The sequence below is a fragment of the Lonchura striata genome, chromosome 5, assembly GCF_046129695.1.
Source record: "Lonchura striata isolate bLonStr1 chromosome 5, bLonStr1.mat, whole genome shotgun sequence".
Classification (NCBI taxonomy): domain Eukaryota; kingdom Metazoa; phylum Chordata; class Aves; order Passeriformes; family Estrildidae; genus Lonchura; species Lonchura striata.
Window position 1 is genome coordinate 3593497 of NC_134607.1, and position 14950 is coordinate 3608446.

General features: G+C 48.0%; 1 protein-coding gene and 1 long non-coding RNA gene across 5 annotated transcripts in view; one reads left to right on the forward strand and one right to left on the reverse strand.

The window, feature by feature from the left end:
* Positions 1–6863: 6863 nt before the first annotated feature.
* LOC110475717 (uncharacterized) lies at positions 6864–12613 on the reverse strand. Of its 2 annotated transcripts, XR_013339971.1 has the most exons (4): positions 12480–12613; positions 9386–10771; positions 9111–9274; positions 6864–7640 (listed from the first exon to the last, which is right to left on the reverse strand). It is a non-coding gene; the product is annotated as an uncharacterized LOC110475717 (long non-coding RNA). The 2 variants fall into 2 exon arrangements; XR_002466312.2 differs by having other exon boundaries at positions 9111–10771.
* A 155-nt stretch (positions 12614–12768) lies between these two features.
* ARHGEF5 (Rho guanine nucleotide exchange factor 5) overlaps positions 12769–14950 on the forward strand; it is a 32411-nt gene continuing 30229 nt past the window's right edge. The window contains exon 1 of one of the 3 annotated variants that reach the window (XM_021540071.2): positions 12769–13877. The gene's annotated coding sequence lies outside the window, so the exon portion shown is untranslated. The remainder of the gene's footprint in view (positions 13878–14950) is intronic. The other 2 variants (XM_077783201.1, XM_077783202.1) reach the window with 2 other exon arrangements.

A 14950-nucleotide genomic window follows, 5' to 3' on the forward strand; every position in this document is an offset into this window, starting at 1 on the left:
ACTACCAGCAAAAAACCCCACACTACACTCCTTTCACTAGCAGCTCTTATCACGTCACAAAAACGAAGCAAAGATTTTAAAAAAGACGGATAGAAACCCACACAGCAAATCACAAAAACCACTATAAAGGAAAAAAAAAAAGCCAACTAACTTACCATACTGCAAAACCATACAAGAGACCCCCAACGTTTCTAAAAAAAATAATAACCAAAACTCTACCACTACACTAACTCATAAAGAGAATCCAATGCTCTATAAAATTAACTAAAAAACCCCACCAAATAATTACAGATATAAAAATATGGGAACCACGAAGAAACAAAAAATTCACCACCCAAATAAAATAAATACCTAAAGAGATCCACCATGGAAATGCCCATGTTCCCAAAAATAAAACTAATAAAAGACAACAACCAAATACATCAAACTACAAAAAAAAAATATATATATACTAACAACAATAAAATAAGTATTCCTAACTCAAAAAACCAAAAATTGCCTCAAACCATCAAAACACAAATACCACCTAGAAATAAACACGTCGCCAAAAGAGAAATGTAACCACAAACAATATCTCCCAAGTTCTCTGCAACAATGAAACATACACGGCAATCAAATAAGCCAAACGAATGAAACCCCTATAATATAATGAACAAGAATGCAATCATAAATATTAAAAAACCTCACTAATTAACTACAGGACACTCCCTCAAGCCCACCAAAACAAACACTACGCACTCGCGCTAATAAAAGCCTCCACATCCGAATTAAAAACCGACCCTCTACTTCATGCTACGACCCATAAAAACCATTGGAAACCTTTAAAAACGCATCCTTTAAAAACAAAAGAACCGAGCAAAAAGAAATCCAACAACACTCAACCCAAAACAAATCCTTGTCATGAGCACCCGAAGCAAGAAGCGTAACAACCAAGAAGTGCCCAGGGCTCTTCTCACACACCAACTCCGAACAAAAGAAAAGGACCCAATGAATTCCCCAGGAGCGCCTCAAAAGCAGCGCAGCGAGGGAGGCTGGAAGATGCGGAGCCGCGCTCCCGGCCCCGGGCGCTCCCGGCTCCGGCAGGAAAGCGGCTCCTCCGGCAGCAGAGGCGGCGCCGCGCCGGCAGACCCCCGCCCGCTGCCCCCGGCCCGGCGGGGCCGGCACCGGGCCCGGGGGGCCCCGGCGGCGCCCGAGCCCCGCGCCCGGAGCGGACGGAGCGGCGGCACCGGCCGGCACCGGCCCCGCCCGCGCCGCCTCCCCCGCCCGCCGGCCCGGCCAAAGCTCCGCTCGGCTCCGCACGGCTCGCACCGGCGCGGCTCCGGCGGGCCCGCGGCAGCCCGGCCGCGCCCGGCTCCAGCTGATGCTGGAAGCTGGTGCTCCTGAAACGAAGGAGATGATTTACACCTGTTCTTTGGCAGCCCTTCTTCTTCTTCAGGAACTCTTGAAATGCTCCCCTCTTTAGAAAATTGGAACCTTTTCCCTCTTGGAAAGTCTCTAAAGCAGGTTGCCAGAAATCAATCAGAAATTAATTACCTTCTCCTATGAGGACAGGTCTAGAGAATTGGGGTCTCCAGGGAGACCTTATGTGTCTTTTCAATATGCAGAGGAGACAAGGTGGAGACAATTGACAAGGGCCTGGAGTGTCAGGACGAGGGGGAATGGCCTCACACTGACAGTAGGCAGGTTTAGATTAAATATGAGGAAGAAATGCTTTACGGTGACGGTGGTGAGGTCCTGGCACAGAAGCTGTGGCTGCCCCATCTCTGGCACTGCTCAGAGCCAGGCTGGATGGGGCTCACAGCAACCTGGGCTAGTGGAAGGTGTCCCTGCCCATGGCAGGAGGTTGGAATGAGATGAGCCTTTAATGCCCCTTCCAACCCAAACCATTCTCTGCTGCTGTGATCTGGGAGCCCCTGAGGAGAGAGCTGGTGACATCCCCGAAGCTGGGAACCGAGGACAAAGCCCCGGAGCCCCAGAGGGACTCCGGTTTCCCGGCAGGGCTGGGATGCACAAGGAGTGAGTTGCACATGCCGGTTCCTGTGCTCGGCAGGCCCTGGGGGCCTGGCACCTGCTCCCTGCACCCACGCAGGAATCCTGGCCAGCCCCACCGCGGGAAGCCGCTGGGAACAGGGAAGGGGCTGCGGCCAGGGAGAAGCAAGAAGTCAGCACTGGCAAGGGACAGGGACAGCAAACAGCCAGGCTGGTGCAGGCTGGGTATGGGAACGCATCTGCAGCGATAAGAGGTTTGGAAAACAACCTCTGGGAAGAAAGCAGGAAACTGGGTTTATTGAGTCTAGAGGAGAAGGCTGGAAATAGGGCACGACATGATAGTGCAGTTGCAGTATCTGAGAGGTTGTTGTTAAGGGAGGCAGCGATTAACTGCTGGAAGGACAGAGATAAGATCTAACTAACTTAATTTCCAGGAAGGAAAAGAAGGCAGCAGAAAAGAACAAGAGTACATGTTGCAAAAACTTTCTCTGCGTAAGCCAGAGCTGGAAAATATTATCTGGGAGGTTGTGAAACCCTCTGCACCAGAAGTTAACCAGACATCACCATGCTCTCTCAGTAGAGGATGGACTGCCAAGCTATTCCCCAAGCTAGCCTTTGGAAAGCAAAACTCCATCTACCCTTTTCAAAAATAAACTAAAAACCACCCATGCATATCGCATGGATCATTAAACATATGGGCAATGAGTAAAGTTTTGCATTTGGGAAACAAAGCTACTATAGATTTACAAATCCTGATTTCAATGCAGGCATTCAAATTCAAAACATTATTTGGATAGAAAACTTTGATCTTTCCTCTCAAAGAAACCTGCAGTTGTTGAGCAGGAAAATGCTGCCAAGATCTTTTAGTGCTATTTCTGTCCCATGGCACCTCCTTCCTGCAACCAACCTTTCTCCCCTGTTATATCCTGCTCCCATGTAGAGAAGCAGCAGCCACTTTTTATTCTGTGGAGCACTTTTACTCCTGTTGAAATATCTGTGGGCTGGGCCAGTCTCACAGCAAGATCACAGAGTCATCTCTCCACCATTTGATGATATAGGACCATAAGATACCTCAGGCACTGGAAGAAAACCCAGACCATATGGTTCTTTTTGGGATCCACTGCAGAGAATACTCCTGAGAGGCATTCTGACCTTCCCAGTCCATCAGGAGTAATTAATGCCACCAGGACATCTTATTGTAATGGAGTAAAGGACATAGAATTAGGGTTTTTTTTTGAGTTGATGAATGGGTATCTAAGCTGAAACAATCTAGGCAGATTCCCATAGGACATATATGTGGAAAGGGTTTTGATGGGAATTCTGACCTGACTCAGAATCAGCTGGTTGACCCCAGGGAAAAGCCTGATCTGTTTGCTCCCAGTGAGAAGAGCTGGAGCCAGGATTCACCCCTTCCTTACTCAGCATCAGTGAAAGCATCTTAGCAGGAAACCAGCCCCTGAAAGAAATGTGCTCAGTGAGACCTGCCAGGAAGGCATTCCAGCACCAGAGGTGAGATAAAGGCACAGATTTCCAAGCCACTGCAGGGAATCCTGCAGGGCCTATGAGGATAATCCCCAGATCCCAGAGGATAATGTGACAGTGCTCCAGGACACAGGGGTAGCAGGGGTTGGATGTGAGCACCCTACTAAGATGATGGGGCTCATATGGCTGTAACAAGGCACAACAGCCTCTTAAACAACATTTTGGTCTTTGTTTCTTTATTCTGTGATTCCTTGGGGATTTCAAATCATGTGTCTCAGGAGGTGTGAAAATGTCAGAAGAGAAAGAGTCTGTGGCAATGCATGTTGACCACAGGACAAGGATGTGGCCCCTACCACAGCCACTTTACACCCTGAGCCTCCACAGTAATGCAGCAAGTTTCTTGCTGAAGCAGAAACCCCACTCTTTTTATAGGGTTATTCTGCTTTTATTTGCAGGATTATTCTTGTGCTGTTCTTAACTAAATGCAAAGAAAACTGAAAATATCACACAGAGTGAATCACAAAAAAGGCCCCTTTTGTGTTTTAAGAACAAAAGCTCAATTCATGCAAAATGTGCCTTTGCTCATAGGAAACAATCCTGCTTCAGTCTGCCCTTCCAACAACAGCATCAGAACTCCAAACAAACAATGCTTCCCCACCCTGTGTGCATGATTGTATTTCTGGGCAAGCTCACATCCACCATTATAATCCATCTTATGGAAAGGTTGCTTTTTCCAGAACTGAGGGGAGTGAGTGGCACAGGGAATCCTCTCTCAGTATACAACAGGCCAGCATCAGGGAGGTGATTCAGGAATATGTGCTCATTTTTCTATTATGAGATTAGTTATCTAATTACAGAACTCATGTTATGTAAGTTTAGGGCCTCCAGGAAAGCCACCACCTCTGGATGGCTAAAATCCCAGAGATTTTATTTTTTTAAAAAGGTGAAACTACAAAACCCCAAAAATTTCTTGAACATTCTGACAGAAAGCCTAACAATAATCCAGTGCCCAAAACCAAAACTACCTGAGGGGGGAAAAGGGAAGTTCCTCTCTAAACCTGCTGGTGCAACACCAACATAGAGGAGCAGGCACAGCAAACAGAATGATGTTTGGGCTCACATTCTCTCACCTGCATGCAGCCAGGAATCAGCATCAGGAACAGCTTCCCATGAGGGGGCACTACACTATCACACATCCAGGCTTGGAGATCTCCCCTTCCAGAACTTGTACAAAGACACTGAACAGAGAGGGAAGTACATTTCAGCTTTGTTTATCCTCCTCTGCAAAAACTAAGACGATGAAGAATTACTGTATTTATTGGGTTAAAAGCTACACTACTATGTGTAATTCTGTCCACCAAGAGAACAGAACAAAAATCCCAAACACATCTGTAATGCAGGAAGAATTTGGGATTTCTGAACTTTTAAGGGCTTGATTTCACAGTTACTGAAGAGGACCTTAATACAAACTAAGGATTTCTGTGTGCAATTTTTTAATGAACAGGGGATTTATCCTCTTTACTGGCGAATGGGACAGATTAATTTGTGGGCTGGATTTTGTGTCTAGCCAGCAAGAGGAAGGAAACTGAAGGGCCGGCCTGAGTCATTACTACTGACCTACACCACAAGCAACAACACTTAAATGGATATTATCATATGAGAATCTCAGCTAGGAAGAAGTGACTTCCTGGCACCATGGTTTCTGAGTGCAGAGAGTGCAGGATGGGGCTGGGGCAGAGGCAGCTGTTCTGAGCAAAGCTGCTGAGGATCATCCTCCCACCTGGCTGCACACACTCGGGTGCTGCAGCTGCCTGCATGGAGAAAAGCCTGCACACGTGCAGCTCCTACACAGCCACGTCTCTCTTTCGGCTGAAACCAGAGGAATATTTGGCAACTCCCTTGAAGGCAGCATGCTGCTTTCATTTCTAGTCTCCATGCTCAGTTTTGTAGAGGGCCCAACTATTTCAGCATGTCTGGGCTAGAATAAGAGTACCTGCAGTGGTGTGACTTTGTCCATATTCCACCTTTCCCTTATAGTAATTTATTTCTAGAGTTCACAGCTGGAGCAGAAAGCCTGAAGAAATGACCACAGGGTAAGTGGCCTACCTGAATGTGAAAGAAACAGAAAGGCATAATGAAGTGTTCTAGATGTTCTGGTAGTGAGTGGATTGGTTTGTTCAGAATCATTTCTACAGAAGCCTTTGAGTGTCACCCCCACTCCAAACCAACTGAAGTTATTGCCATCAACACCCATATATAAAAGTACAGAGGAAGACTGATGAACTTCTTGCTTTAGCATTTCCAAATGGAGTAAAAGTATTTTAAGAGTCCCAGTAATGTTCTCCAGGACTTCTCAGAGGGGAAAAGCAGACAATGCTCATTATCTTGGATCCTCTCTCTTTAGGCTTTTTCTCACTGCTAAGGAAGGAAGGGAAGCATCAGTGTGTGAGGTGCAGGTAAGGCTGAGACCCCACTCCAGCAATTACCTGCAAATGGATGTGAAAGGTAGCATGGGCTGGGCAACAATTTACTGCAGCATGAGGGCTCTGCTTCAGATTTGCACAAGGATTTAGCTGCAACAGAAGAATCAGAGAAGGACTTAAGGAAAAATCCAGCTTTTTGAGTTCAGAATCTCACAACACTGAAATGGAAAGCTCCATAGAAAACCAAAAACTGCCTCCCAAAGGCTCTGTGGGAGCTGCAACTGGGGATTTCAGTCTGGGAAAGGCACCTTCCAGGAACAAGCAACTTGGGGTATGCTTTGCATGGAGCATCTCAGGGTAGAAAAAGGATAAGCCCAAAGATTTCCTTGAAATTGTAACTTAACTTGGAATTGCCTGTATCAACTGCTGTAAAAGAGCAGCTGTTTGGAAATGTTTGCATAACCAGCTCTCATGAAGATTTTTCCAAAATTTGTGTGTGGTATTTCTGGATGTATCAATGTTGTGATTCTGGATTATGAAAAATTAAAACTTTGGATGATGGAGAAAAGCCAAAGCCCACTAAAAGCTTTCCTATTTCCTCTTTGTCTGACTACTCATTCCCCCAGTACACTTTTTTTTTCTCCATGTCTTTTTGCCCTTTTGGAGGCATCTCAATAGTATGAAGCACTGGGGGTTTTCAACCTGCTTTTTTTTTTTTTATTATTCTTGTTTAGGGGTCTTGCCTTGTGTTTCCTGGGTATCTTTTGTGGATCCTCCTCAGGTAGCCAATGGACCTCCTGATATGTGTGGACTCCAGGCCAGAAATTACTGCAATAATTTTGTTCAGTAAAACACACTGCTGACACTCAGTGTAAAGTACCAAAAATACCCTCATTAATGTTCTTGCTCATAAACCACCCTTTCCCTGCACAATGTATTTAAAAAAAAAAAAAAAAAAAACCCTTTAAATTCAAGTTTGTGTTATTTACCTGCATGGAAACTTCCATATAAATCTTCCCATATATTAATCAGGCAGGAATATGGCTTAAAAAGCCATATATTCAACAGGAAGAATGTGACATTATACTGCATTATGTACATCAAATGCAATTTTTTCAAGTTTGGCTGAGGGAAATCCTCCTAAAAACATTCCACTGAGAATTCCATCACTTGGTTGCCAAGTGCTACTGGTGAGCAGGAAACAGGTTGCTTTAACCACAGTATGTATCATTAAAGGGTGGTAACTGCTTCAGAGACTATATCCCCTTTAGCATAGCTCCTTTTTTCCTCACAATATTTATTCAAAGGAGTTTCTTGCTTGTGAAAGGAATCCATATTTTATTAATTCCAAATAAAAGGATTTTAATGGAATTGGACTAACTTTCAAGCTATTTCCTTCTGTCTTTTGAAAAAATAATATATAAGCAAATAGATGTGAAGTTTTCAGTCATGTTTTGCTCCAGTTGTTCATGTGAAGTCTTGAGCAGTAGAAACATTGTGGGGATTTCTTTCTTCAGTTTGTAGCAATACTTTGAGCAGTAGTTTGTCTTCCCTTCTGTCCAGCTGACGTTTTTTACATCTTTGGCAAAACTGAAGTAACATCTGAGGCGATCATGGCTGCTTTTGCTGTTTGAGACTGGCCATTCCTACCCTCAATTCCATCCAAATTAGGGAAGGTCAACGAAACCAACATTTGCATGTGTGCAACCCTCACCGTTCTGAGGCTGTGGCATAAGAAGTCATTTCCTTTGATATAAAAAAAAAAAGATATCAAGATAGATTTCAAGGTATCGAGAAAGATTTCCCAGCTATAAACTGAGCTGGGAAAAAAGCACATCAGCCTCCCCCAGGCCGTCATCCACAAGTTCAGAACCACCTCATCCCTTTTAGAACAGGCAGGAGCTTATCATCAAGCAAACTATTGGGCAATGTCAGGCTACAGGATGTGTGCAAATAAAAACATCCTTTTACTACCTTACATGGCTGACAGGCAGGGACTCTCCAGACCATCCCTTACTGTCATGCCCCTAAGAGTAGCCTTTGTCTCAAGACAGTCTGCAGCCTTGTCCATTTGTTTAAATTTTCCTGGCTGACCCTGTTAGAAAAGGGGAATTTTGCTGTGTAGGACAATGGCCTGACATGCACGTCAGGCCAGGCACTGCAATTACTTTGGAAAAGATTTGTACAACACACTAAAAGGGCCATTCACACTTAAGCCATCCAATGTAGACCTTCACTGTAACTGGTACATAATTCATCATGACAAAAAACTACCCCTTCATGGTTCATATGCAGGTATCCATTTGTACAAACTATTCTTACTGCTTTTTGTATGGGAAAAAAAAAAAACCAACTAAACCTGGACAAAGTTGAATAAGGATTATAAAGATATATAATTTGGGTGGATTATTTTGCTCCTGGTTTTACTCCATAAGAGCAGACAAAGCATTGTATCTAGGTCACTTGCTGGCTGCAGGCTATTTCGAATTCCCAGGAGAAGGCACTTGAGAAGGAAATGGGGGACAACAATTTAGGTCTGTTCTTGTCTTGGGATGTTCATTTCTTGACAATATGGGTTTTGTCTCAGAGCTATTGTTATTAACTCAGGTTATGGAAGCAATGTAGATTTATAATTAGTTTCACACAGAAAAGCATTTCTATCCATACTACCCAAAAGAATTTCCCAGTTCTATATCTGTCACAGCTGCCTGGACATCTCCTTGAACAAATTTCAGGAAATATCTCAGAAATCAGTATATTTCTGTGTGAAGCCCATAGTTTCTTGAACACCTGGGATAAATGATGCCTCTTCCAGACAACAGCAGCAGTTCACCCTTGTAACTGCATCCACAACTGGCACTGAAGTGGATTCTCAGACTAAGACAGAACCAAGCTCACTCCCACAAATTAAGAACTTCCTGTAAACAAACCAAGAAACAAAAGCTAAAAATAGTCCTCCTCCCTAGCTGCTGTCATGTGGGGAAATCAAGAGCATGAGATACACCTCAATCTGAAGCAGGGAAGCTCCAGCCTGTATCTCTGAGGAATGGTTAGCACACTTAACCTAATCCCCCACTGCATTCTTTCTACCCTACCTGACTGAATCCAAAGGTGCGGCTGTAGGGATAAAGAACCTCTGTCAATGATAAAGCTGCATTCAAGATTAAAAAAAACCAAAACCCTATTGTGCAACTGAGACACTTTTTCCTCTCTTACCTCAGCGCCTGCTGTAGCTCAAGGTGCAGGCACCCATAAAAGCAACAAGAGCACTACGGTACCAAAGCTGAGCTGAGGCCAGGGGAGGGTCTGCACTTCTCTCAGCCTGCTGCAGTGAAAATGTAGTGCTGGAGGCTGGGACTCTGCTCCCTGCTGAAGGAAAGCTGTAAACAAGAGGCAGGAAAGGAGATGACTGGATTTCAGAAGGGCTGCTACTGCTGGATGTTCCCAGCGAGCCTTGGAGGAAATGAAGGAAACGGCCAGGACTGACTCACCGGGGATGGGTGTTGTACGTGCTGCTTGTGTAAACACTGTGCTGCACTTTCTGAGCTCTCTGCTCTGCTCCCTTCCATTATTACCAACGTTTTTCATGCCATGTGCACAGGTTTGCATCTCTTGGAGTAAGGTACAGCTGCTGAACACACCTAGGGGAGCAAACTGGCTTTCCAAGGAGGGCTCAAGCAGATGATTTTAGTTTTAAGACCTTTCAACAACTCTCCTCCTCTGCAATACTTGTAATATGTCAGCAGCTGAACCAAGTTACTGTTCTGCCCTGCTGCCTGCCTGGATTTTGGCATGCCCAGCTGTGTGCTCTGCATATAGAACTAAACCCAGAATAGCATCTGGGCAGAGCAGAGAGGATGTGACAGCACAGGACTTGAGTGGGACGGGATGTTTACAAGGAGGATGTCGGAGTGGGAGGTTCATGTCCCAACTGCCCCTCAGCCCGACATAGCACAAGGCACTGCAGGAAGCAGGAGCACTTCAGGGTAGAGGGGCCTGCTCGTGGCACTGCTGGGCCTCTTTGCAAGGAAGGGACATACCAAGGATATATATATAAATGTATACACACTAAGGAAGTATATCCTTGAAGGGGAAGGTGCATACTCAGCTGCTGCAGCCCAGAGTTTGGTGGGCTGAGAGACAATGCAGCCCAATCCATGTGGCGTACTCACAGCACAGGACAAGCTCTCTCCTGCTCACACTCTGCTGAGCTCCAGATGTGTTCAGGCACTCAAACTCTGTGCAGCAGGCAGAGAAAGCAAGGTATTTCAAGATACGATTCACAAAATCAAACAGAAAACTGCCTCTGCCGCTGCTGGAGGTGCCAAGGACAGGGGGAAAGGTTAAGCCCACCTCAGACAGTAAGTTGCCCTTTTCTGGATAGAAGAGGAGCAGTTTTCCAGTCAGGATGACCAACCAACCCGCTGCCAACTGCTAGGAACTTAGAAAATGCAGTGGGAATATGCACTAGCTATTTATATAATGTCCCAGAGGTCTGACAACAAACTAAGAGAGACATGATCCAGAGTCAGCTCTTGGGAATTTGAAGCATCCCTTTCCTTGCAACTGACTGTAAATGCAGTGATGTGGAATGGGAATCTCAGCTGCAGGAGCTGATCCACTCTGCTGAAGAAAGGCACCCACACAAACTAATGAAAGGAGTCATTGAATCAGAAGGCAACAGCGGGCACAAGGATGATTCTGTGGCTGGCCAGGGAAGAGTTCTCAGTGTGCCACTTCTGAGGGGAGTTTTCCTGCCTGGGAGACTCCACACGGGTCTCACGGGTTCAGGATTGCCTGGGTGTGGGCTGCAGGGCTTCTCTGGTGGTTGAGCCAAGCTCCCTCTTTCTCTTTTGCTGAAATCTTCACAGCACATCCTGGAAAATACACACCTGTAAGCCTCAGGAAATGATTAGGAAAAAAAAAGCAGACTTAGCAAAGAGACAACTCTGGATATCAATTTGAAGAGACAGAACATATAATATAGGTAATGCCTTCCTCAGCCACCTGTCTAAGATAATTCTTTGCACACTTTGTGATTTTGGTGAGCAAAGACCTATATACTACACCATAGCAAAATGCATCCTCACATAAATCCTGTATCCCTTTAAGCACCTGTGTACTTACAAGAGACAGAAATCCCAGGAGTTATAGCTGTGGACTCAGCTTTTTAATGCAGCCTACAGTTTTTCTACGCATGGCCCGGTCAATTTCCTCTGAATTCAGGTGTTTCATTAATTTACATTTATTTGATGATCTTGGATGTAATCCTGCCTGGGATCCTGTAATCCTATAAAGCCTAAGACAATCCAACACTTTTCCTTAAACCCCCAGCTGCCTGCTGGGAGGAAACACAAAGGACTCACACATGTCAAGTTAAGGAGTGTGAAAACAAGAGACCCAAATAATGAAGGAAGCTTAAAAAATAAAAAGCATCTCTGAATCTTAAAGCTGGTGCAGAGACCTGAGCTGGTGGGTCAGGTGCACTCACAGACAAGTGCTGTGTCCAAACCTGAGCAGGACACAGTTACTGCAGAATCACAGAAAGTCCTGAACTGAAAGGGACCCACAAGGATCATCCAGCCCAACTCCTGGCCCTGCACAGACACCGCAGCGATCCCACCCTGTGCCCGCGTTGTCCAAACGCTCCTGGGGCTCTGGCAGGCTGGGTTCCACGACCATTCCCTGGGGAGCCCGTTCAGTTCCCGACCACCCCCTGCGTGAAGAACATTTCCTAAAACCCACCCTAACCCTCCCCTGAGACAGCTCCACCCTAACCCTGCCCTGACACAGCTCCAGCCGTTCCCTGGGTCCTGTCCCTGGTCACAGAGATCAGAGCTGCCCCTCCTCCTTGCGAGGCAGCCGCGGAACTGCTGCGAGCTCTGACCCCAGTCTGCTCCAGGCTGAACAAACCAGCGACTTCAGCCGCTCCTCGTCCGCCTTTCCCTCTATATAGGACCATCACCCATATTCTAACTACGGAATTAATGTAAAAAATAAAATAAAAAAAAAAAAATAAGGAAAATACCTTCGGCTCGGACGTGGCAGCGGCTGTGCCGGCCGGGGCCAGAGCGGCCGTGGCCAGAGCTGCCGTGTCTGCCGCGGCCCCTCGGCCGCCCTGCCCTGCCCTGCCCTGCCCCGCCGCGGTGCCGTCGGAGCGCGGCCGCCGGCCCCGCACGCCAATCAGGGCGGCCCGCCTGCCTTCCTGTAGGTGTGCCCGGCTCACCTGGAGCCGCGCTCGCACTCATGACATACCTGCGGCCCCGCGCAGGGCGGCGGCCGAGCGGCGCCGGGGGGGGCTCCGCGGGCCCCGGCCCCGCCATGTGAGCCCGGCGCAGGTAAGGGCGGCCGCCGGGGGCGGCGTTGCCGTGTTCCCGGGAGAGGCGTTGCTGTATTCCCGGGATCGCCGTTGCCGTGTTCCCGGGAGAGGCGCGGGCCTGGCGCCGGATCCGCGCGGAGCCCAGGCCGGGACGGGCGGAGGGGCGGCTGCCCCGCGGGGTCGGGGCGGGCTCCGGGAGCGGGGGGGGGGACGGGACCAGGGGGAGAAGGAAGGGAAGGGAAGGGAGGGGAGGGCGGCCGACCCACCATTTTAGGACCCGAGGGGGACGGGAGGAGGGATCTCCGGGGAAGGCGAACGTCGCTCCTCCCGCGGCGGGCCCGGTGCGGGCTGCGGGCGCTATCGGGGCGCGGAGCCCCGCGGGGTCGGGGCGCAGCGGGAGCTCCGGCGCCCCCCGAGGGGCGGCGAAGGGGGCTCCGCTCCGCCCGGCCCGCGGCAGCCCCGGGCGCCGCGTCCTTGGCTGGCTGGAGGCCGTATCCTCGGCGGGGGCTCCGCGCCCCGACGGCAGCGCCCGTCCCGCCCGCCGCCCCCCGCTCCCCCGCCCGTGCCGGCGGCAGGGAGGGCCCGGAGCGCAGGCCCGCTCCCAGGCTCGGCTGCCAAGCGGCAGCAGGAGCCTCTTCCCGCAGAAATGGTGCCTCCCACGCAGGAGCGAGATCCCACGGTGTTCGCCGGGTTTTCGGCTCCCGCCGGCAGCTGCGGCCCGGGAGTCGCGGAGGTGCCGCGCTCGAACTCTGGACACCTCCTTGTTTTCCTCCTTGCCTCGTGACTTTTATGGCCTGTCACGGAGGGAAGGCAGAGGAACGAGAGGCGAGATCCTTGCCTGCTGCTCGCTTCCTGCCTCCTTCCCGCAGCCGCTCCGATGGCAGCCCCAGCGCCCCAGCCAACCTGCCAGGGGGGGATTCGGAGCTCCCGCGGCTCTCGCCTGACCCATCGTCCTCCCAGCACCCGTGCTTGTCGTTGCTTGATGCTTCGTTTATTCCCAGATATTGGCTAAGACTGCGTCAAACCTGGTAGGATTTACGAGGTCAGAGATCTGAGTTCGGCTCATCGGTGTTGGCTTGTTGCAGACTTTGCCAGGGCGCTGCTGGATACGGATGCCCGTGTTGGCTTCTCCTGGAGCTGGGTGCCTGTTTCTCCTGCAGCAAGCCACATGTGTAATGTGTTGTTGGAAGTTTTGTGATCTGATTCCTTGGTGTTTTGGAGTTTCTCATGGCCTAAATGGCTTGGATAAGACTAGAGTCCTTTTAAAGGGTTGCACTGGAGGGAGGTGGCTTGGTTTGGAGGAATAATGTATGGGTGACCCAGATTTCAGTACTGCACCTGAATTGGGCAAGGAGGAGGTATCCATAATCAGACTTGAAGCTGCAACAAATCTGAGTTCTTCTTAGTTATTGTTAATGTTAGGAAGAGCTCAGCTGGCTTCTGTGTAGAACCTTGTTTTGCCAGGTGGTGATTGAGGCTGGCATTTGTCCTGTCCTGCCTTTACAGCAGCCTTGTTGGTCTGGGTAAATCTCAGTGGGGTTATATGGTCCAGTTGCTTGTGACAGCAGGCGACTGGGCTTGAGGTTGATGCTCCTGCTCTCTGAAATAGTGGGACACAAATACTTCCTCTGGGAACTTCTTGTGCATCCTGGTAGATTTTGACGGTAAGTCTGTTCCACAGGCCTTTTTTTTTTTTTTCATTCTGCTAACTTTAGATAGATGTTCTTGTGCTTGTTCTCTTGAATCTTATCCCTTCTTATGGTATGTTTGTTTCATGTCCTTTTAGTAGGAAAGAGCCAAATTATGCTATAGTTTTTGATGATTTTTTTTTCTTTTTAATGTAATCTTCTTTGGAGTCTTGTTTAAAGTGGGCTGTTTTATTTAATTAGTTTCTATTCATATTACATTCACTCTCCATAGTTATCCCAGGCAAAATTTAAGGAACAGCCCACAAGGGATTTCCAATTCTTAATTGGAATCACATTTTTTTCCAAGGATGTTTGATTCTAAGTGTTTACTGTGCTTTCTGTCATCTGGTATCTTTCCAGTTGATGTTTGGCTAAATTATTCACAGCTAGTTTATTTCAGTAGTCATGCCTCGGAAGTTTTGCAATTCCTTTCCGCTTTGCAGCTCCTCACTGAGCTCCTGTTGAATCCTTTAATGAAGTACTCAGAAGTGACTTCAGTGCAAATGCAGTTGTGCTCTATTGTTTTGACGCTTGGGCTCTACAGAGAGGTTATTTCCCTCTTTCCTGAGCTAATCACACAGTTGATGTTCAGAGTATCAGCCAGCTGGGGACAGATACCTTCACCTGACCCCTGGCAGGTATTTACATTCCCAGCTGGTTATCATTGCATCGAATCTGAAATTCTACTAGGAAAGTACCCAGTCTTGATTTCAAGATATCAAGTGATAGGCTGCACTGGTTCCCTGGGTAAATTATTCTAATGGCTGATTAGCCTCACTAATTTCTTATCTCCATCTGTCCGGCTTGGTTCCTAACCACAAAATCTTGCTACAAGTTTTCATGCCAGGTTGACATGAAAGCCTGTCGCTGGCAGGGTGACACGTTCCAGCTAAAAGATGGTCTGTTGGACTGCAAACCCATGGCTGGGTGATCAGTGTGGGTGATCAGTGTGGTTTACAGCAGTGATGGATGGTTTACACCAGCCTGGCCTGGTGTCTTTGTGCAGGCAGGTCTTCCTGGGATCTGTGATTGAATAACTTGTGTTGCTT